The sequence below is a fragment of the Monodon monoceros genome, unplaced genomic scaffold (assembly GCF_005190385.1).
Source record: "Monodon monoceros isolate NGI ecotype Baffin Bay Population unplaced genomic scaffold, NGI_Narwhal_1 Super_Scaffold_14, whole genome shotgun sequence".
In the NCBI taxonomy this organism is placed as follows: Eukaryota; Metazoa; Chordata; class Mammalia; order Artiodactyla; family Monodontidae; genus Monodon; species Monodon monoceros.
The window spans coordinates 14,966,095-14,989,075 of record NW_021703770.1 but is presented as its reverse complement, the minus strand read 5'-3'; the positions used below and the strand labels follow the sequence as shown (position 1 = coordinate 14,989,075).

The following is a 22,981-nucleotide window of genomic DNA, read 5'->3' as shown; positions in this document are numbered from 1 at the left end:
CCCGAAAAACAGTGTCCCTGTCTGCCCAGGTTCTCTGCTTCCAGACCTCCCAGAGTAAGTCAATTAGTGTACTTTCTCTAAAGGCTTGGTAGATTGTCTGGATTAAATTTTTAAAACTATCAAATTCAAAGGCAATCTTGCTGAACCTGGCTACCACACCTCTATCTATGGCCTTCTGACCCTGCCCCTCACATGCTGCCCAGGTGGTTCATGATTTAATAATCCTGCTTTTGTTGCTGTTAGTTTTCTGGTCCACCTTCATCAGTAGCTAAGTAACATTTATTGAGCACCTACTATAAGCCACATGCTTTGAGCATTTTAAAAAGATAGTCAAGGGTAAGATGAGACTTGTGCTTTGCATTGTATAACCTTTGGTACAGTTGGAATTATTTTTACATTTTGCCTTCAGTCTATAAATATGTTAGAAGAGACCGCTGAAGGGATTTGATATGTCATTTTTGAAAATGTATATTTCACATGTGAGGTCTTTCTGCATATGACAATTGTAGATTAATAATTGTTGTCTGACTAAGTCTAGAGAAAAACAAATAGTTTTTGTGTTGAGTTTGGAAACTACAGAGCTTTATTAAATAATCTTACACTCACTTTCTAAGATTTCTTTCTGCACTAACGTTTCTATGTTTCCAAAGTCAAGGGCCTCTGGGTTCTGAGACTTGGAAACCCAGAGGATGCAGCCTTTCCTTGGCCCCTGCCCACCATGCTCCACCAGACTCCTATCACTGCCTCCTGCACACAAAGGGCGAGTCTAGAAAACACCTTGTTGATTGAGTCCTGTAACTCCCTGGACACTCCACCCAGCAGCAGGACTGCTGTTCCTCTGGATCCCGGTAGGGGGCGAGGCTGTTCCCTCCGTCAGCTCCAGGGACCTCCCCAGCCTCCAGCTACTCTCCAGGGTCTGTGAGCCTAGGAGGCTCTCCCCAGAGTTTCAATCCTCTTTGTCCCCTCAGCAGTGGCAGCACCGTCCAAACTTCCCAACGCTGCTGAAATTGCAGCAAAACGAAGACTGTATAGGGAGCTGGCACCCAAGAACATGTTTCCCATCGTGACTGCCACCTGCCTTCAGCCCCTGAAGTCCTGAGGAAAATATATGAAAAGCATATTTGGACACATAGAAATGATGAGTGAAGCTGCCATGACCCCTGAGAGCCCTTGGGCTTTCTTCTCACACTCAGTCACCAGTTCCCTAAGCTCCCACCCCGCTTTCTAGAGCCTGGGGCTGACTACAGAGTCCTTGAGAAGTGACTAGTGTGATGAGTAGTTGAACGTTTTATTTTATTTTAATTCATCCAAATTTAAAGACAAATACTTAATTCAGTTATCAGAAAACTTCATGTTTGGAACAACGAGGGCAGATGAATCTATTTTTTCAACTGTAAATTTTATAAAATCGAAATACATATCAAGTACTTTTGATGAAAACTTAGAGTCCAGATGAGATGCGCTGTAGGTATAAAATACATAATAGATTTTGAACACTTACTACAAAAAAAAAAGCAAAAATATCACATTCATAATGGTTTATATTGATTACATGTGAAAACATTTTGGATATCTTGGGTTAAATAAACTATATTATTAAAGTTAATTTTACCTGTTTCTTTTTCCTGTTTTCACTTTACAGTTGACCCTGGAACAACCCAGGATGAACTGCGTGGGTCCATTGACATGCGTATTTTTAAACACTACAGAGCTACACAATCTGCGGTTGGTTAAATCCAAAGAGGTGGAATCACAGAGACAGAGATACCATGGATACAGAGGGCCACCCATAAATTAGACTCGAATTTTCCACTGCTCAGAGGGTTGAGGCCCCTAGTCCCCCATGATGTTCAAGGGTCAACTGTATTTTTCTAGCAGACAGCACTTTTCTAGACCCTCTTCCGATTTCCCTTTGCATTGGAAACTGGCCAGGAACTCCAGCCGCCCCAGGCAGCGTTGCCCTCCTGCCGTTAACAGGGTTGTATCCTGAGAAGAAACCGCTCAGCCTGGTGAAAGAGGACAGAAGGAGCATCACCAGGTAGAACTGGGTCTGACCTCCCATGGGAAGGGACCCAGCACCCTCCCCATACCTACCCCAGGGACGGGATCCCTACAGGCACACAGTGGACCCTCTCCTGGAGACCCAGGGATGATAAACACTTGGTCCTGGCCCTTTAGGAACACATGGCTTTGTGTGGAGTGTTTCCACAGTCAAGGATAAGAGCAGTGGTACATGCAGGGGCATCTAACTCAGCCCGGGGGGAGCAGGGAACTCTCCCCAGATGAGGTGGCATGGGGGCGAAGTTGGAGGAGACTCAGACCTCTCTCCAGCTGGCCTATATAGTGGCTCTACTAAACCAGATGTATGAACTTGGGCACAATTGCCCCTCTCCAAGGCTTCGTTTCCATCTTGTAAAATAAGGCAGTTCAAACAGACTCTGCCTAAAAATGCAGTTATTCAATACAACTGTTCTTTTCTCTACATAGCATTGGCAGAGAAGAGGGGCTCCAATCAGGCCCAAGGCCAGGCCTTTACTTTTCTCCAAGAGCTAACTCAGGAGTTCATTTCCATGCCCAGCGCCCAAGCCCAGGTCTGCTTGAAACTGAGGCCAAACGCTCATACAAAGATACACGGAAGGGAGGCTGACTGGGACGAGAGTGCCAGCCCCCCATCAGCAGGACCAACGCTGGGAGTTCAGCTTTCTGTGGCCGCTCTCCTTGCCTCTGGGGAGCACTGCCTTCCAGGAGGCTCCGAGTTGGAAACGTACAAGATGGATTTGGGCACAGATCCCCAACACAAATGCCAGCAGGATTGGAATATCCTGCAAAGTGCTTTCCAGGCTTCTGGTGCCTGAGAAAGACCTGAGAAGCCAGAAGAAGGGGTGGGGAGAGCCTGGTAGTCGAAACCCAGAAACCCAGCTCTAATCCTGATTCAGCCAACAACGAACTCAGTTTCTTGGAAATAACAATAATAACAACAACAATAATAATAATTTGTGTGTGTTTCCCTCCGGGTGTCAGAGCAAAACAGGCGTGTAGATCAAGTGGGGGTGAGAGACGACAAGTGTACCTCCAGCTACAGAGATCAGGAATGACTTCCTAGCAGGGTAGCATCTGGGGGAACAAGGAAGCCTGGATCCTGGGAGGAGAGGCTGCAGAGGCTGAAACTGAGGTGCATCTCCTCTTTCTGTTCTGTTTAGTTTATACGTTCTTCCTGCCGGGAACTTTCTGCAGCAGTGAGCTAACTCTTCTCTATTCTGAGACATAAAGTTAGTTCCAAACTTTAATGCTTGATTATTTACACTTCCTGTTACTACATCTATCGCTCTCAAGAACGTGAGCGATGGTTTACGACTGTGATGCTTTGTGGGTGCCTGGTCCCTTCAACACGACAGGGAATTTGTTTGATACTTTCTTTTGTTCCCTGCCAGCCCGCCATACGATCTCTGGATTGGAAGGAACCCTGAAGATTATTCTAGCCAGACCCCCGTCCTCTTCTCTCCCCCAGACACCTCTGCAAGACTGGTGTGCATGCCGTCTGCCTCTTTATTGCATGCAAAACAGGATGTTAAAAACAGGTTCTTTCTGTTTCGATATCGGCTGATACCCCAAGACAATAAGAGCCGGCTGCTTCCTGTTTCAAAGTGAGGGTAAGACCATCAAGACTTGGGGAGAACATAGTCAGGTTTTAAGAGCCCAACCCATCCACCTCCGGAAACTTGAAGAAGTTGGAGAGGCAGAGAGAGGGGCTGTTGTCAGATGAGGGTTTGGGGAGAGAGTTGTCAAGTCTAGACGTCCATGCTCCCCACTGGGGAGGGGCTCCATCATCTCCCTGAAAGTCGAGGCAAAGGGCCTGCAGTGACCTCTTGGAAGGCTGGATGCATGTTCCCAGAACATGAGGGACTTGGTAGACTGGTGTCTGACCCTGAGAAACCTAAAGGGCCGTGGCCGGCTAGCCGCTCTGAGGGCAGAGTGAGGAGAGGTTGTGTTGGTGGCCTGCTCTCCCCAAGTTGTCATGGCCACGGATGTGAGAAAGTTTCCTGTGAACCAGAGCTGGCCCCTCAGGAGGTGTGCCGCCAGATGCTGGGAGATGAAGTAGTCATGTAGGAACCAACAGAAGACACACAACTCCCAGTCAAGCAAACTGCAGGTGCCCAACAGGAACAGAGAGGGACTGGTTGCAAAGAACCCAGGAAGGAACATTCGAGATCAGTCAACTGTCAGACCCCAAGGGCTAGAACAACACCAATCCAGTAAGTCTTTTCCAGCCCCTTTCCTCCTCTCTCCCCCTTCCCAATTCTGGAGGAAGCAGAGGAAGCTCAGGGGAGATGGGAGGAAAATAGAAGCGCCAAGTGAAGAAAAAGAGACAACAGCCCACACCCCTTCTCACTCCGGAGGCCAGCTGAGCTGGGGGAAGGAAATTGTCATCGAAGATTGAGGGGTTGAATCTTTACACTGGAGTGGACCTATTAATTACTAAATACAGCCTGGGTTTTTGTGAAAGAAGTAACTGGATGACTGTTTCACAGATAAGAGTGACAAAGTGAAAAGAAGTCCAATTTTATCAAAGAGCAAGGTAATAACTACAGAAAAGCTTGACAGGACAGTGGGAGACTAAGGATACAATTCATTTCCACTGCATCCTATGAGTCCCTACTAGTCCACTATGATAGTGACATGCAAACACATTTTCAGACATCGGGATCATACTCTATATGGCATTCCAATCTTTTTTTCTCAAAGAATAATATATTATGAAGTTTTTCCCCTGGAAGAAAATACTCATCTACTAGTTGAACATCCCACCATACGGACACGCCGTCATTTATTTATCCAATATCTATCCAATGTTTGCTCTTGCAAATCACTCTAAAATCAAATATACCATGCATAAATCTTTGTATACATATTTGATTCCTTGCTAAGGATAAATTCCAAGAGTGGAATTGCTAGATTAATGGGTAGAAATTTTCAAGATTTTTTCTCTTGCTCATCAAAGAGGCATGGGGTCTAGAAACATATTTTTAGGAAGTGAATTGAGCTGTCCAGACCAGCCCTGCAGTGGCTGAGAATTTCGTACATTTGAAATAGCTTCTCTCATGTGAGAGAAGCTACTATTGAGGAGGTTCTTCCCATGCACAGGTTTTAAGGGGAGGGAGCATCACACCTGAACAAGCCCACTATAAAACATAGAGAGAGTGAGAGAGAGAAACTCTTTACATAACTCTTGTATAGCGCCTACGTTCCTGAGTCCCTCACAGGATTGATTTCTTGGGGAGGCAGTATGAAGCATGGTCAACAGCACTGATTCTGGAGTTAGACAGGTCCGCCTTGCCTCTTCCACATCCTGAACGTGTTCTTGAAGCAAGTGGTACTTCACCTCTGTATCCTGTTTCCTCATTTGTTAACTCTCTGTTATGGCTGTACTGTGTCCCCAAAAATTCATATGTTGAAGTCTAAACCCTCAGTGCCTCAGAATGTGACTGTATGTGGAGCATTAGTCTTTGAAGAGGTAATGGAGTTAAAATCAGGTCATTAGAGTGGGCCCTCATCCCATATGACCACAGTCCTTGTAAGAAGAGACGTTTAGGATACAGACACAGGAAGAGGAAGGAGCATCTGAGCAGACGCCATCTCCAAGCCAAGGGGAGAGGTCTTAGAAGAAACCAACCCTGCTGACACCATGATAGACTTCCAGCCTCCAGAAGTGTGAGAAAATAAATTTATGTTGTGTAAGCCACTCTAGTCTGTGGTACTTTGTGATGGCAGCCCTAGCTAACTAATACCCTTTCCAAATTAGATTAATTCCTGAAGGTTCTTAACAAAATGTCTGGAATTCAGTAATTGCTTGATAAATGGTGTCATTTGTTGTCATATTCTGTGCTTATCTTTAACAGAAAAACTGAAGCCAGGTCAGCTAAATCAGTGGTTCTTAGCTGGGCGTGATTTTTGCCACCCAAGAGATATTTGGCAGTGTCTGGAGATATCTTTGGTTGTCACAAATTAGGGGGAAGGGTGCCACCAGAATCTAGTGATTAGGGATGCTTCTAAACTATGCACAGAACAGCCCCCACACACAGAACAAAATATCAGTATTGCAGAGGTTGAGAAGCCCTGAGCTAAACCAACACTGGCATTCACCTGAGAGCCAGCACTCATATCCCAATGAGCCCCACATCCCTGTTTTGTGAAATGCCACTTTTGTGAGGCATTTCCCTCCCACTAACTCCAAGGCCGGCTGGTATACCAACAGATAGGCTTGGCCATGCCCCCTGTCTAGCACTCACAGTGTGAAATGATAGAGAGGAATCTAATTACCAGGTGTATTAGTAGGCTTTTACTACAATAATGCTGCCTAATGAACAATTACAAATCTGTGAGGCAAACAAAATAAGCATTTACTTGCTTCTCATGACTCTGAGGGATGGCTGGAATAGTTAGCTTCAAGCTGTGGGTCAAGCTCAGGTCTGCCCCATGCATTTTATTCTGGAGCCTGGGCTGAAGGAACACCAAGAAATGGGCATGTTCTTCCCATGATGGAAGATCCCAGTGGGACAAGCAGAAACAATGATGTCTCCTAAGGCTCAGAACTGACACATGGTCACTTCAGCCCACATTTCATGGCCCAAAACCCATTTGTGGCTCCCTGTTAGCTAGAGGATAAAGTCTAAGTGCCTTAGACTGCCTTCAATCCTGTTTTGGAACCAGATAGACTATAATAGAAAAACATCTGTTTAAGTCTTCAGCAGAACACAAAAGGGCCTCACTGTCCATCTCTGCCACCTCTTCAGCTCTACTGTGGCTGGACTTGCAGTTCCCAAATAGGTCCTTCTTACTATTTCCCACCAACAGGACTCTGCAGACGCTACCACCCTGAAATGTCTTTTCCCCATCTGCTCTGGAAGAATTCCTCTCATTCTCTAAGTACCAGTTCATGTGTCTCCTTTTCTGCAAAGCTCCCCAACCCAACCAGAGCTAAATTTTTGCTTTAGCTATCACTGTAAAGAGAAAATGATCTGTAAGATCACTTCTCATATGCCATTGCCCTTATCTCTGAACAATTAAGGAGTACTCTGAGGACAAAAACAGTGTCCTATTCATGCTCAGGTCCCCAGTACCTAAGTACTAATATTTGTTGAATTATTGAGTCAGTAAATGAATGAATGATTCAGTAAATAAATGACTGAATTTTGTGTTCCATTTCAGGTATGTATATACTTCTCCTTAGTTTACTCAGACAACTAGTTGCCTCCCAAAAGCCATTCTCCCCTTCTTCCTTATGAACTAAAGCCTAAATTTTAAGCTGAGAACATTATCATTCATTTCTCAACCTTCTTTGCAGCAAGGTGTGCCCATGAAATTAAGTTCCAGATAATAATATATAAGCATAAATGTTGTATGAAACATTCTGAGTGGCATCTTAACAGAGACAGGACAGACCTCTTCCATTCCTCCTTCCCGCTGCCTAGAATCCAGATATAATGGCAAAAGCTTTAGCAGCCATCTTGGACCATGAGGATGGTAGGTGCACATGACAGAGCAGAGAGATAGAAAGCTTGTAGGTCTCTAATTCATGGAGCTTCCTTAGCAGCCCTACACTACTTACCTCCAAAATTACATTACATGAGACAATAAACCCTTGTATGTTTTAGCAACTGTATTTGAGCTTCTTTTTTACAAACAAACAATTCTAAAGTGTACTTCAAGGTCTCCCTGAGTCCTCACTAGGTGAACACATCTTCCTCTCAATGTGTTATACATTCACTTTCCTATCAGTGGTTTTGGCATTCCCTACACAGTCTTTTAAGGACTGGAGGGGACCCCAACTAGCGAAATAATCTTGAGAAAGAAGAATGGAGCTGGAGGAATCATGTTCCCTGGCTTTAGATTATACTACAAAGCTACAGTAGTCAAAACAGTATGGTACTGGCACAAAAACCAGACACATAGAGCAATGGAACAGGATAGAAAGGACAAAAATAGGGGGGACCTTCAATATAGCGGAGGATTAAGCCATGGAGATCAACTTCCTCCCCACAAATACATCAAAAATACATCTACATGTGGAACAACTCTTACAGAACACCTACTGAATGCTGGCAGAAGACCTCAGACTTCCCAAAAGGGAACAGACGCCCTCAGGTGACCTATATACAGGGCGGAGCCAAATCTAAAGCTGAACTCCAGGATCTGTGCGAACAAAGAAGAGAAAGGGAAATTTCTCCCAGCAGCCTCAGGACCAGAGGAACTTGATGTAGCCTGTATCTGTGGAATACCTGAACAGACAATGAATCATCCCAAAATTGAGATGGTGGACTTTGGGAGCAACTGTAGACTTGGGGTTTGCTTTCTGCATCTAATTTGTTTCTGGTTTTATGTTTATCTTAGTTTAGTATTTAGAGCTTATTATCATTGGTAGATTTGTTTATTGATTTGGTTGCTCTCTTCCTTTTTTTTTAATATATATGTTTTTTTCCTTTTTCTCTTTTTGTGTGTATGTGTATGCATCTTTGTATGATTTTGTCTGTATAGCTTTGCTTTTACCATTTGTCCTAGGGTTCTGTCTGTCCGTTTGTTTTGGGGGGTTTTTTGGGATTTGTTTGTTTTTTTTAGTCTAGTTTTTAGCTCTTGTTATCATTGGTGGATTTGTTCATTGGTTTCATTGCTCTCTTCTTTCTTTTTTTTATTACTTTTTTATTTTTAATAAAATATTTTTTAATTTTTTATTTAATAACTTTAGTTTATTTTATTATTTCTTTTTTTTCCCTCTCTTTTCTTCTGAGCCATGTGGCTGACAGGGTCTGCATGCTGCAGCCAGGTATCAGGCCTGAGCCTCTTAGGTGAGAGAGCCAAGTTCAGAACATTGGTCCACCAGAGACCTCCGGGCCACACGTAATATCAAACGGTGAAAGCTCTCCCAGAGATCTCCATCTCAACGCTAAGACCCAGCTCCACTCAAAAACCAGCAAGGAACAGTGCTGGACAACCCATGCCAAACAACTAGCAAGACAGGAGCACAACTCTACCCATTAGAAGAGAGGCTGCTTAAAGTCATAATAAGTTCACGGACACCCCAAAACACACCACTGGATGCGGTCCACCCCACCAGAAACACAAGATCCAGCCTCATCCACCAGAACACAGCCACCAGTCCCCTCCACCAGGAAGCCTACACAACCCAGTGAACCAATCTTACCCACTGGGGGCAGACACCAAAAACAATGGGAACTACGAACCTACAGCCTGTGAAAAGGAGACCTCAAAGGCAGTAAGTTAAGCAAAATGAGAAGACAGAGAAATACACAGAAGGTGAAGGAGCAAAGTAAAAACCCACCATACCAGACAAATGAAGAGGAAATAGGCAGTCTACCTGAAAAAGAATTCAGAGTAATGATAGTAAAGATGACACAAAATCTTGGAAATACAATGGAGAAAATACAAGAAATGTTTAATAAGGACCTAGAAGAACTAAAGAGCAAACAAGCAATGATGAACAACACAATAAATGAAATTTAAAATTCTCTAGAAGGAATCAATAGCAGAATAACTGAGGCAGAAGAACAATAAGTGACTTGGACAATAAAATACTGGAAATAACTAACACAGAGCAGGATAAAGAAAAAAGAATTGAGGACAGTAGGACAGTCTCAGAGACAATTGCAACAACATTAAATGCACCAACATTCAAATTATAGGGGTCCCAGAAGAAGAAGAGAAAAAGAAAGGGACTGAGAAAATATTTGAAGAGATTATAGTTGAAAACTTCCCTAACATGGGAAAGGAAATAAGTCAATCAAGTCCAGGAATAAATCCAAGGAGAAGCATGTCAAGACACATATTAATCAAACTATCAACAATTAAATACAAAGAAAAAGTATTAAAAGCAGCAAGGGAAAAGCAGCAAATAACATACAAGGGAATCCCCATAAGGTTAACAGATGATTTCTCAGCAGAAACTCTACAAGCCAGAAGGGTGTGGCAGGACATATTTAAAGTGATGAAAGGGAAAAACTTACAACCAAGATTACTCTACCCAGCAAGGATCCCATTCAGATTCTACAGAGAAATTAAAACCTTTACAGAGAAGCAAAAGCTAAGAGAATTCAGCACCACCAAACCAGCTTTAAAACAAATGCTAAGGAACTTCTCTAGACAGGAAACACAAGAGAAGGAAAAGACCTACAATGACAAACCCAAAACAATTAAGAAAATGGTAATAGGAACATACATATCGATAATTACCTTGAATGTAAACGAATTAAATGCTCCAACCAAAAGACATAGACTGACTGAATAGATACAGAAACAAGACCCATATATATGCTGTCTGCAAGAGACCCACTTCAGACCTAGGGACACATACAGATTGAAAGTGAGGGGATGGCAAAAGATATTCCATGCAAATGGAAATCATAAGAAAGCTGGAGTAGCAATTCTTGTATCAGACAAAATAGGCTTTAAAATAAAGACTATTACAAGAGACAAAGAAGGACACGACATAATGATCATGGGATCAATCCAAGAAGAAGATATAACAATTGTAAATATTTATGCACCCAACATAGGAGCACCTCATCAATACATAAGGCAAATGTTAACAGCCATAAAAAGGGAAATCAACAGTAACACAATCATGGTAGTGGACTTTAACACCCCATTTTCACCAATGGACAGATCATCCAAAACAAAAATAAATAAGGAAACACAAGCTTTAAATGATACATTAAACAAGATGGACTTAATTTATATTTATAGGACATTCCATCCAAAACAACAGAATACACTTTCTTCTTACGTAATCATGGAACATTCTCCAGGATAGATCATATCCTGGGTCACAAATCAAGCCTTGATAAATTTAAGAAAATTGAAATCATATCAAGCATCTTTTCCGACCACAATGCTATGAGACTAGATATCAATTACAGGAAAAAATTCTGTAAAAAATACAAATGCATGGAGGCTAAACAATACACTACTAAATAACCAAGAGATCACTGAAGAAATCAAGGAGGAAATCAAAAAATACCTAGAAACAAATGATAATGAAAACACAATGACCCAAAACTTATGGGATGCAGCAAAAGCAATTCTAAGAGGGAAGTTTATAGCAATACAATCCTACCTCAAGAAACAAGAAACACCTCAAATAAACAACCTAACCTTACACCTAAAGCAATTAGAGAAAGAAGAACAGAAAAACCCCAAAGTTAGCAGAAGGAAAGAAACCATAAAGATCAGATCATAAAAAATGAAAAAGAGATGAAGGAAATGATAACAAAGATCAATAAAACTAAAAGCTTGTTCTTTGAGAAGATAAACAAAATTGATAAACCATTAGCCAGACTCATCAAGAAAAAAAGGGAGACGACTCAGATCAATAGAATTAGAAATGAAAAAGGAGAAGTAATAACTGACACTGCAGAAATACAAAGGATCATGAGAGATTACTACAAGCAACTCTATGCCAATAAAGTAGACAACTTGGAAGAAATGGACAAATTCTTAGAAATGCACAACCTTCCGAGACTGAACCAGGAAGAAATAGAGAATATAAACAGACCAATCACAAGCACTGAGATTGAAACTGTGATTAAAAACCTTCCAGCAAACAAAAGCCCAGGACCAGATGGCTTCACAGGCAAATTCTATCAAACACTTAGAGAAGAGCTATCACCTATCCTTCTCAAACTCTTCCAAAATATAGCAGAGGGAGGAACACTCCCAAACTCATTCTACGAGGCCACCATCACCCTGATACCAAAACCAGACAAAGATGTCACAAAAAAAGAAAACTACAGGCCAATATCACTGATGAACATAGATGGAAATATCCTCAACAAAATACTAGCAAACAGAATCCAACAGCACATTAAAAAGATCATACACCATGATCAAGTGGGGTTTATTCCAGGAATGCAAGGATTCTTCAATATATGAAAATCAATCAATGTGATAAACCATACTAAGAAATTGAAGTATAGAAACCATATGATCATCTCAATAGATGCAGAAAAAGCTTTCAACAAAATTCAACACCCATTTATGATAAAAACCCTCCAGACAGTAGGCATAGAGGGAACTTACCTCAACATAATAAAGGCCAGTCCCTACTGCAGAGCTACTGCTAGAAAAGCGACTTAAAGGGCCCGCGCGCCACAACCCCCTCGGCCCGCCATGCTGCTGCCCGTGCTGCTGTTGCTCCGCCTTCTTGGCCTGGCCACTGCTGAACCCGCCATTTACTTCAAGGAGCAGTTTCTGAATGGAAACGGGTGGACTGAGCGCTGGATCGAATCCAAACACAATCGGATTTTGGCAAATTCGTTCTCAGTTCCGGCAAGTTCTATGGTGACCAGGAGAAAGATAAAGGGCTGCAGACAAGCCAGGGTGCCCGGTCTTACACTGTGTTGGCCAGATTCGAGCCCTTCAGCAATAAGTGTCATACACTGGTGGTGCAGTTCACTGTGAAACGCGAACGGAGCATCGACTGTGGGGGTGGCTACTTGAAGCTATTTCCAGATGGTCTGGACCAGAGAGACATGCGTGGAGACTCTGAATACAACATCATGTTTGGCCCGGACATCTGTGGCCCTGGCACCAAGAAGGTTCATGTCATCTTCAACTACAAGGGCAAGAACGTGCTGATCAACAAAGATATCCGTTGCAAAGACGATGAATTCACACACCTTTACATGCTGATTGTGTGGCCTGATAATACCTGTGAGCTAAAGATTGACAACAGCCAGGTGGAGTCAGGCTCCTCGGAGGATGATTGGGATTTCTTGCCCCCCAAGAAGATAAAGGATGCTGATGCTGCAAAGCCTGAAGGCTGGGACGAGCGAGCCAAGATTGATGACTCTACAGACTCCAAGCCTGAGGACTGGGACAAGCCTGAGCACATTCCTGACCCTGATGCTAAGAAGCCCGAGGACTGGGATGGAGAGATGGATGGAGAATGGGAACCAACAGTGATTCAGAACCCAGAGTCCAAGGGGGAGTGGAAGCCCCAGCAGATTGACAACCCAGATTACAAGGGCATTTGGATCCACCCAGAGATTGACAACCCTGAGTATTCCCCTGATAGCAACATCTACGCCTATAAAAACTTTGCTGTACTGGGCTTGGATCTCTGATCTCCAGGCAGGTCAAGTCTGGCACCAGCTTTGACAACTTCCTCATCACCAACAATGAGGCATATGCTGAGGAGTTTGGCAATGAGACATGGGGTGTCATGAAGGTAGCAGAAAAACAAATGAAGGACATGCAAGACGAAGAGCAGAGGCTAAAGGAGGAGGAGGGAGGACGAGGATGAGAAAGTGGAGGACGAGAAGGAAGATGCTGCCGCTGGCCAGGCCAAGGGTGAGCTGCAGCTGCTGGCCAGGCCAGGGGTGAGCCGCCTCCAGGGCTGGACTGAGGCCTGAGTGCTCCAGCCACAGAGCCGGCCATGCACCGTGCAAAATAATGTCTCTATGAGACTGGAGAACTTTCCTTTTTTTCCAGGCAGGTTCCAATTTGGGGTGGATTTTGTTGTTTCCCGCCCTCCCTTTTTATTGTTTGTTTGTTTTTTTTAACTGATGTTTTGTCTCTGAATCTCCTTCAGCCCTCAACCCTGGCCTTCATCTTTCTTGATTTGACATCTTTGCTTTCTGTTGCCCACTTATCTCCCCAGATCCCTTAGTTCCCCTCCAACTTGGGGACTCGGGGTGGGGTGGGGTGTGGAGGAGATGCCCCAGGCCCAAGGTTCCATCTGCTCTCCTTCCTGGATCCCACAGGGGGGTAGGAGAAGAGGGTGACATCACCAGCTCCCCAGCACTGAGAAAGAATGGGGCTCCTAAGGCCTGAGCTCTGACCTCCCTCTCTCCTTTCTCGCCTGCCCCCAAGACTGGGCCACTTCCGAGTGGCGCAGCAGGTTCTAGCTTGGCTCATACTGAGAATGTAAGAACGACAAACGAAATTTCTATTAAATTAAGTTTGGTGTCTTCAAAAAATAAAATAAAATATAAAAATAAAAACATAATAAAGGCCATATATAACAAACCCAGAGCCAACATCATTCTCAATGGTGAAAAACTGAAACCATTTCCACTAAGATCAGGCAAAAGACAAAGTTGCCCACTCTCACCACTATTAGTCAACATAGTATTGGAAGTTTTAGCCACAGCAATCAGAGAAGAAAAAGAAAAGGAATCCAAATCGGAAAAGAAGTAAAACCATCACTGTTTGCAGATGACATGACACTATACATAGAGAATCCTAAAGATGTTACCAGAAAACTACTAGAGCTAATCAATGAATTTGGTAAAGTACCAGGATACAAAATTATTGCACAGAAATCTCTTGCATTCCTATACACTAATGATGAAAAATCTGAAAGAGAAATTAAGTAAATTAACACTCCCATTTACCACTGCAACAAAAAGAATAAAATACCTAGGAATAAACCTACCTAAGGAGACAAAAGACCTGTATGCAGAAAACTATAAGACACTGATGAAAGAAATTAAAGATGATACAAACAGATGGAGAGATATACCATGTTCTTGGATTGGAAGAATCAACATTGTGAAAATGACTCTACTACCCAAAGCAATCTACAGATTCAAGGCAATCCCAATCAAACTACCAATGGCATTTTTCACAGAACTAGAACAAAAAATTTTGCAATTTGTATGGAAACACAAAAGACCCCGAATAACCAAAGCAATCTTGAGAAAGAAAAACAGAGCTGGAGGAATCAGGCTCCCAGACTTCAGACTACACTACAAAGCTACAGGAATCAAGACAGTATAGTGGCACAGAAACAGATATATAGATCAATGGAACACGATAGAAAGCCCACAGATAAACCCACACACATATGGTCACCTTATCTTTGATAAAGGAGGTAAGAATATACAGTGGAGAGAAGATAGCCTCTTCAATAAGTGGGCTGGGAAAACTGGACAGCTACATGTAAAAAGAATGAAATTAGAACACTCCCTAACACCATACATAAAAATAAACTCAAAATGGGTTAAAGACCTAAATGTAAGGCCAGACACTATAAAACTCTTAGAGGAAAACATAGGCAGAACACCCTATGACATAAATCACAGCAAGATGCTTTTTGACCCACGTCCCAGAGAAATGGAAATAAAAACAAAAATAAATAAATGGACCTAATGAAACTTAAAAGCTTTTGCACAGCAAAGGAAACCATAAGCAGAGCAAAAAGACAACCCTCAGAATGGGAGAAAATATTTGCAAATGAAGCAACTGACAAAGGATTAATCTCCAAAATTTACAAGCAGCTCATGCAGCTCAATATCAAAAAAAAAAAAAAATCAACTCTATCCAAAAATGGGCAGAAGACCTAAACAGACATTTCTCCAAAGAAGATATACAGATTGCCAACAAACACATGAAAGGATGCTCAACATCACTAATCATTAGAGAAATGCAAATCAAAACTACAACGAGGTATCACCTCACACCGGTCAGAATGGCCATCATCAAAAAATCTACAAACAATAAATGCTGGAGAGGGTGTGGAGAAAAGGGAACCCTCTTGCACTGTTGGTGGGAATGTAAATTGATACAACCACTATGGAGAACAGTATGGAAGTTCCTTTAAAAACTAAAAATAGAACTACCATACGACCCAGCAATCCCACTACTGGGCATATACCCTGAGAAAACCATAATTCAAAAAGAGTCACATACCACAGTGATCATTGCAGCTCTATTTACAATAACCAGGACATGGAAGCAACCTAAGTGTCCATCGACAGATGAATGGATAAAGAAGATGTGGCACATATATACAATGGAATATTACTCAGCCATAAAAAGAAACAAAATTGAGTTATTTGTAGTGAGGTAGATGGACCTAGAGTCTGTCACACAGAGTGAAGTAAGTCAGAAAGAGAAAAAAAATACCGTATGCTAACACATATATATGGAATCAAAAAAAAAAAAACAAACAGGTTCTGAAGACCCTAGGGGCAGGACAGGAATAAAGATGCAGATGTAGAGAATGGACTTGAGGACACAGGGAGGGGGAAGGGTAAGCTGGGACGAAGTGAGAGAGTGGCATGGACATATATACACTACCAAATGTAAAATAGCTAGCTAGTGGGAAGCAGCCACATAACACAGGGAGATTAGCTCAGTGCTTTGTGTCCAACTAGAGGGGTGGGATAGGCAGTGTGGGTGGGAGATGTAAGGGGGAGGAGATATGGGTATATATGTATACGTATAGCTGATTCATTTTGTTATACAGCAGAAACTAACACACCACTGCAAAACAATTATACCCAATAAAGATGTTTAAAAAAATAAATTAAAAAATGAAAGCACAAAAATAAACCCATACAATTAGGGTCAATTAATCTATGCCAAAGGAGGCAAGAATATACAATGCAGAAAAGACAGTCTCCCCAATAAGTGGTGCTGGGAAAACTGGACAGCTACATGTAAAGGAAAGAAATTAGAACATTCTCTAACACCATATACAAAAATAAACTCAAAATGGATTCAAGACCTAAATGTAAGACCAGATTCTATAAAACTCCTTGAGGAAAATATAGGCAGAACACTCTGAACACAGGCAGAACACAGCAATATTTTTTGATCCATTTCCTAAGGTAAAGGAAATAAAAACAAAAATAAGCAAATGGACCTAATTAAACTTAAAGCGTTTTGCACAGCAAAGGAAACGATAAACAAGACGAAAAGACAACCTATGGACTGGGAGAAAATATTTGCAAGCAAGGCTACCAACAAGGGATTAATTTCCAAGATATACAAACAGCTCATACAGATTAATATCAAAAACCAAACAACCCAATCAAAAAATGGGTAGAAGACCTAAATAGATATTTCCCCAAAGAAGACATACAGATGGCCAATAGGCACATGAAAAAATGCTCAACATCGCTAATTATTAGAGAAATACAAACCAAAACTATGATGAGGTATTACCTCACACCAGTCAGAATGGCCATCGTTAATAAGTCTACAAATAATAAATGCTGGAGAGGGTGTAGGAGAATAAGGAACCCTCCTACACTGTTGGTGGGAATATAAATTGGTGCAGCCACTATGGAGAACAGTATGGAGGTTCCTTAAAAAACAAAAAAAAATAGAGTTACCATATGATCCTGCAATCCCACTCCTGGGCAAATATCTGGAGAAAATTCTAATTCAAAAAGATACATGCACCCCAATGTTCACTGCAGCACTACTCATAATAGCCAAGACATGGAAGTAAACTGAATGTCCATCAACAGAAGAATGGATAAAGAAGATGTAGTATATATACAATGAAATATTACTCAGCCATAATAAAGAATGAAATAATGCCATTTGCAGCAACGTGGGTGGACCTAGAGATTATCATATTAAGTGAGGTAAGTCAGACAGAGAAAGACAAATGTCATATGATATCACTTATAGGTGGAATCTTAAAAAAAATGATATAAATGAACTTATCTACAAAACAGAAATAGACTCAAAGACATAGGAAACAAACTTATGGCTACCAAGGGGGATAGCAGAGGGTGGGGGGGAAGGGAGATAAATTAGAAGTTTGGGATTAATATATACACTCTACTATGTAGTAAATAGGTAAACAAGGACCTTCTGTATAGTACACGAAACTATACTCAATATCTTGTAATAACCTATAAAGGAAAAGAATCTGAAAAATATATATATGTGTGCGTGTGTTTATATATATATATATATGAATCACTCTGCCATACACTCAAAACTAACACAACATTGTAAATTAACTATACTTCAACTAAAAAACAAAAAAAAACACGGCTGGAGGGGAAAAAAAGCCTCTCACATCCAGCTCAGTCTTTGCATTACTACTGCCAACCTCTCTTTCTACTGAAAACTCAGGGGAAAAAAATATAGTTTTAACACTAAAAAAGTGCCAGGAAATTTTTATAAGTTCAGTTATCAACCCCCCCTGGAAAGAGGTAAATTCTGTCAACTTTCTTCTGGGCAATTTTAATATTTTACATGTTGAAACCAAAGTCCTTGAGCACAGCTGTTATCCTCCACTGTTTCTCTAAACACCTCTCCAGTGCACACGGAGGACAACCCTTTAACCCTCACCCCCTCCCGGCCATCCTTTGTCCACTTCTGCCTACTTGATATATACCAGTCTCCCCTGGCTGCCATCCAACCGTAGGGCTTCAGAGCTTAACATGAAATTCCCCCACGTTATCAAGCCCCACTCCCTCCACCAGACTCCGTGCATCAAGTCCTTTAATCACTTACTCTAATTCCCCTTATCTACACCTGCCCCACACTAATCCAGTATCTCTGTGGAACAATTAGGCTTCCAAATAGAGGCAACTTCTCCCACTGCCCATTCTTCCCACAGCCAATGGACTGATAGAGTCATAAAACAGGGCAGAGATCAGAGTCCATCCAGAACACTGGTTTTCAGAGTATCTTTTTTTAAACCTGAACTTTTCATCTAAAATTTTCGGGGAAGCCAAATATGCAAAGCAGATAAGGGTAGAGCCACTCGAAATGGGAGTGAGTTTGGAGGGAACCCAGAGATCTGCCTAATCTTGCTCCCCACGCCTCAGCAGTTTTAAAGGACCCCTCAGAAAACCAAGGCTCAAAGTCTCCACGTGTGCCCTCCCTTCTTCCTTCTGCCAGAAGGCTACCTCCCCCAGGTGTTTGCATGGATCATCCCCTCACTGCAATCAAGTTCCTAAACAAATGCCACTTGTCGTGAGGGGCCTTTACTGGTCACTTATCTAAAGTACCCCCTCCAAGGCTTCTTTCAGGCTGCCTTAGTCTTGTGTTAGTCCAGGTCCTCTAGGAAAAAGATGCCAAGATGGGATAAGAAATGCACAATTTTATCAGGGAAAACATGAGAAAGTAAAAGGAGGCACAGTAAGTCCCCTATACACGAAAGAGTTTCATTCCGAGAGCGTGTTCGTAAGTCCAATTTGTTCGTAAGTCCAACAAAGTTAGCCTAGGTACCCAACTAACACAATCGGCTATATGGTACTGTACTGTAATAGGTTTATAATACTTTTCACACAAATAATACATAAAAAACAAACACAAAAAATAAAGAAAACATGTTTAATCTTACAGTACCTTGAAAAGTACAGCAGTACAGCACAACAGCTGGCGTAGAGGGGCTGGCATCAAGTGAACAGGCAAGAAGAGTTACTGACTGGAGGAGGGAGAGGAGGTGGGAGATGGTAGAGCTGAAGGATCCTCAGCAATTGGAGACGGAGGGCGAGCTGCAATCTCACTCACGCCTGACATTGATGGAACACGTGATCGCATCTTTGAAAGTTCGCAGCTTGAAGGTTAATATGTAGGGGACTTACTGTGACTGGAATGGGCTGGAAGAGCTGCAATGAAGGTCTGCTCCTGAGTGAAGGAGAGAGGGAAGGAAGGAAGGAAGGAAGGGAGGAAGGGAGGGATGGAGGGAGGAAGGAAGGAAGGAAGGGAGGGAGGGAGGGAGGGAGGGAGGGAGGGAGGGAGGGAGGGAGGGTCTTAGACTACAATACACTTCTAGGAAAATTTCCACAAGACCTTCAGAGAGTACTCCAGCTAAAGCTCCCTGCATCCATCTTAATGTCCCTGCCATGCTCGGTTATTGGCAGAGAGCAGACCCTGTGAAGCAGGGTCCTAGGCAGCACAGCAATGGATTTCAGAACGTGGCTGCTGGAGCTCTCAGTCACTCACACATCCTGCAGAAGGAGATCTGAGAGGCCCAGTCTCATGGCCACTGCAACTTTTCTTCATAGCACTTTCACTTTCTGACACTGTATTTAATGTTTATTTGGCTATTGTTGTAATCTCTGTGACACCAGGGACATGCTCGGCTTGTTCACCACTGTATCCTCAGCTCCTAGAAAAATTCCTGGTAGAAAGCGCTCAACAAATATGTGTTGAATGGATGGATGTGTGGGTGGGTCAATAGATGGATGGATGGACAGATGACATGGGCTGCAAAGGAGCTATAACATGAAGGGAATAGTATAAAGATCTCAAAGTCCTGTTGTTAATGAAAGAGGAAAAAAAAGTATCTTTCCACCCTGAGTTACATGGGGTATGGGAGAAAAAACAGACTGAAATCGAGGGGGCTTCAAGAATATTGTTTCCTTGGAGAAGAGAAACGATTCAGGGAAAAGTGAGGGGAACTCAGCCAAGAGTTTGAGGATATAGGGGAGTTTGTTGGCCACGGGTTGTAATTCATCAAAGCTGAAGACTTAAATTTTCTGAAACCAAATGGTAAAAAAACTGGTGACCATGAAAAAAAATGGAAATATAATCTAACCTCCTCTCCTTAGAAAATACACACACCCACACATACTCAGACACGGCTTCTCGTGTGTTGGGGTCATTAATGATCTAGGAATAATGTCATCACCATAGCAGCCTCCACGCTCACCCCCACTCAAACTCTCCACTTTAACAACACTGTTATATAAGGCACTTTCCTGGCTGCAGAAGTTGCAGACTCTGAGACTCTGGATTACATGAAGATCTGACTCCACTATCTAAAATTCAGAGCCAAGAAGATCTGAAGCAATTAGGACTTAAGTTAGCATGGATGTGGAAATGAGAAAAGGGAAATGGCTTCTCTGTGAGTCAACGTTGAAATCTAAAGTGGCATTTCTCCCTTACAAGTAAGAACAAAACAGCCCAAAGAATGTCTGCTCTCAGTTTACAGGAGTTTCCAAAATACATGGGCTCCCTCTTATACGATGAGTTCAAATGATTTGTATAACAAACCATAAAATAAAATGTATGTACTTAGAGAACTGGGGCTGCCAAATGGATTCTCCAAAGTAACTGTGCCTCTTTGATTTGCGGCGCCATTTTTAGCCAAAGCTAGTGTAATGCTCTAAACATTTTAATAAAAATGGAATCTCACAAGCCTCCAAGTAGCTAAGGGCAACCTCCAACTTTTAGTGACAGAGTTTAGGCAGTAGCTAAGGATCAAGAGAAGTCCAAGGTGTTTGATGGATTTGATTATGAAGGCAGCTTTCACTTCTGTCTCACTGAGCCCTGGGGACAGGGTCAGAAAAGGGGCCTTAGGGACAGCAGCAGGACATGAGAGAGGCCCAGCATGGAGGAGGGGGATGTAAGCACCCAGCACCTCTTCCCTTCTCCAACCAATGCAACTTTCATCTGATATACGTGTTAGGCTTTGCAGTAAACTTTCATAAGGTCTGAATAAACAATTTGAATAGTACTAGTCAATTCCACTGAGATGACCTTATACTTGTACCAGATCCTTCATTCCCTTAAATCCCCAGGGGATTACCCATATATGATTCACTGACATTTCCACTCCCCAACACTCAGGGGCTATCTCCTAAATGGGACAGACATTGTCTGGCACACACTGTTTACTGCAGTTCCTAGTGGGAAAATTATGGAAAAATAAATACTTTGATGAACATCACACGTCGATGGACCTAGAGATTATCACACTAAGCGAAGTAAGTCAGAAAGAGAAAGACAAATACTGTATAATATCACCTATATTTGGAATCTAACATATGACACAAATGAACATACCTACGAAACAGTAACAGACTCACAGACATAGAGAACAGATTTGTAGTTGCCAAGGTCGGTACGGGGGGGGAACTGGGGGAGGGAAGGATTGGGAGTTTGGGATTAGCAGATGCAAACTATTATACATAGGATATATAAACAACAAGGTCCTACAGTATAGCACAGGGAACTATATTCAATATCCTGTGATAAATCATAATGGAAAAGAATATGAAAAAGAATATATATATATATGTATAACTGAGTCACCCAACATTGTAAATCAACTATACTTCGATTAAAAATTTTTTTTAATTTACTGAGTTCCTACTCTGTGTTAGACATCAGTGATAAAAATATGAGTGTGAAATCATCCTTCTCCACAAATAACTTACAGAATAATAGAAAAGCACAAAGGCAATGTGAACATAATATATTGACTCATTTAGAATGTTTTCACCTACAAGTGACAGAATAGCCCCTAAAATGTGACTTAGGCAACAGGTTGTTATTACTATATCTCACATACCAAAAAGTCTGAAAGATAAGTTCCCAAGTTGTTTCAGCAGCTCAAGGATTCCAGGGATCTGCTTCACCCTCTCCGTGACTCTCTTGGCTTTATCCTCATAGTCGCAAGATGGCTGCTGCAGCTCCAAACATCATTCCTCATAGAACTATATTAAATGGAAGAAATGAAAAGGAAGGGCGTTCTCTGCATCGCTTCTTTGTTGCCATGGAGGTAAATTTTTCCCACGAGTCCATTAGTTGATTTCCCATCCAACCCCTCTGAGCAGGATTGGATCACATCCCAGACCTTAGCTGCAAGGCAAGCTGGGAAAGAGTATCAGGTTTTTTCAGCCTTTGCTGAGAGAGGCAAATTCTGCCAGCAAGTAAACGGGAGAAGCAATGGTTGTGAGTAAGCAATCAACAAGGTCTGGCATACATATCGGATGCAGTGACAGAGAAGAATATGGCCAGCTGTAAAAGCATGGAGGAAGGACAAATGTCTTGTCAAGAGGAGGATCCCTGGAGCTGATAACACATGAGATGAATATTGAAGAACAAATTGGATTTAGCAAGATGAAGATGATGATAGAAGGAGGGGGTGGAATGAGGATCCAGGTAAAGGAACAGCATAAGCAAAAGCATGGGTCAGTGAAAAAAATGTTAGCACCAGTTTAGTATTACCAGAGCATCTAATGGCGGGAAATGTGTCTTGGAAATTGTCAATGGCTTGACTGTGGAATTGTCAGCGGCTTGACTGCAAACGCCTCCTGGACTGTGTGCAGGAGCTTGAACTTGCAACCTAGGCCAGACTTTGCAAACTTAGAGCCCAGAGGCCAAACCCAACCTTCAGATGTGTCGTGTTTGACAGGCACACAGTGTTTGCATTCTGAATACACTGATAAATGCCCTGGCTGGAGGCAGGGCACTTATCTCCAGA

The 22,981-nt window shown here is 42.3% G+C and overlaps 1 pseudogene; it reads left to right on the top strand.

Moving 5' to 3' along the window:
- The first annotated feature begins 12,177 nt into the window (after window positions 1-12,177).
- On the top strand, window positions 12,178-13,421 carry LOC114895669 (annotated as a pseudogene).
- Window positions 13,422-22,981: the final 9,560 nt, after the last annotated feature.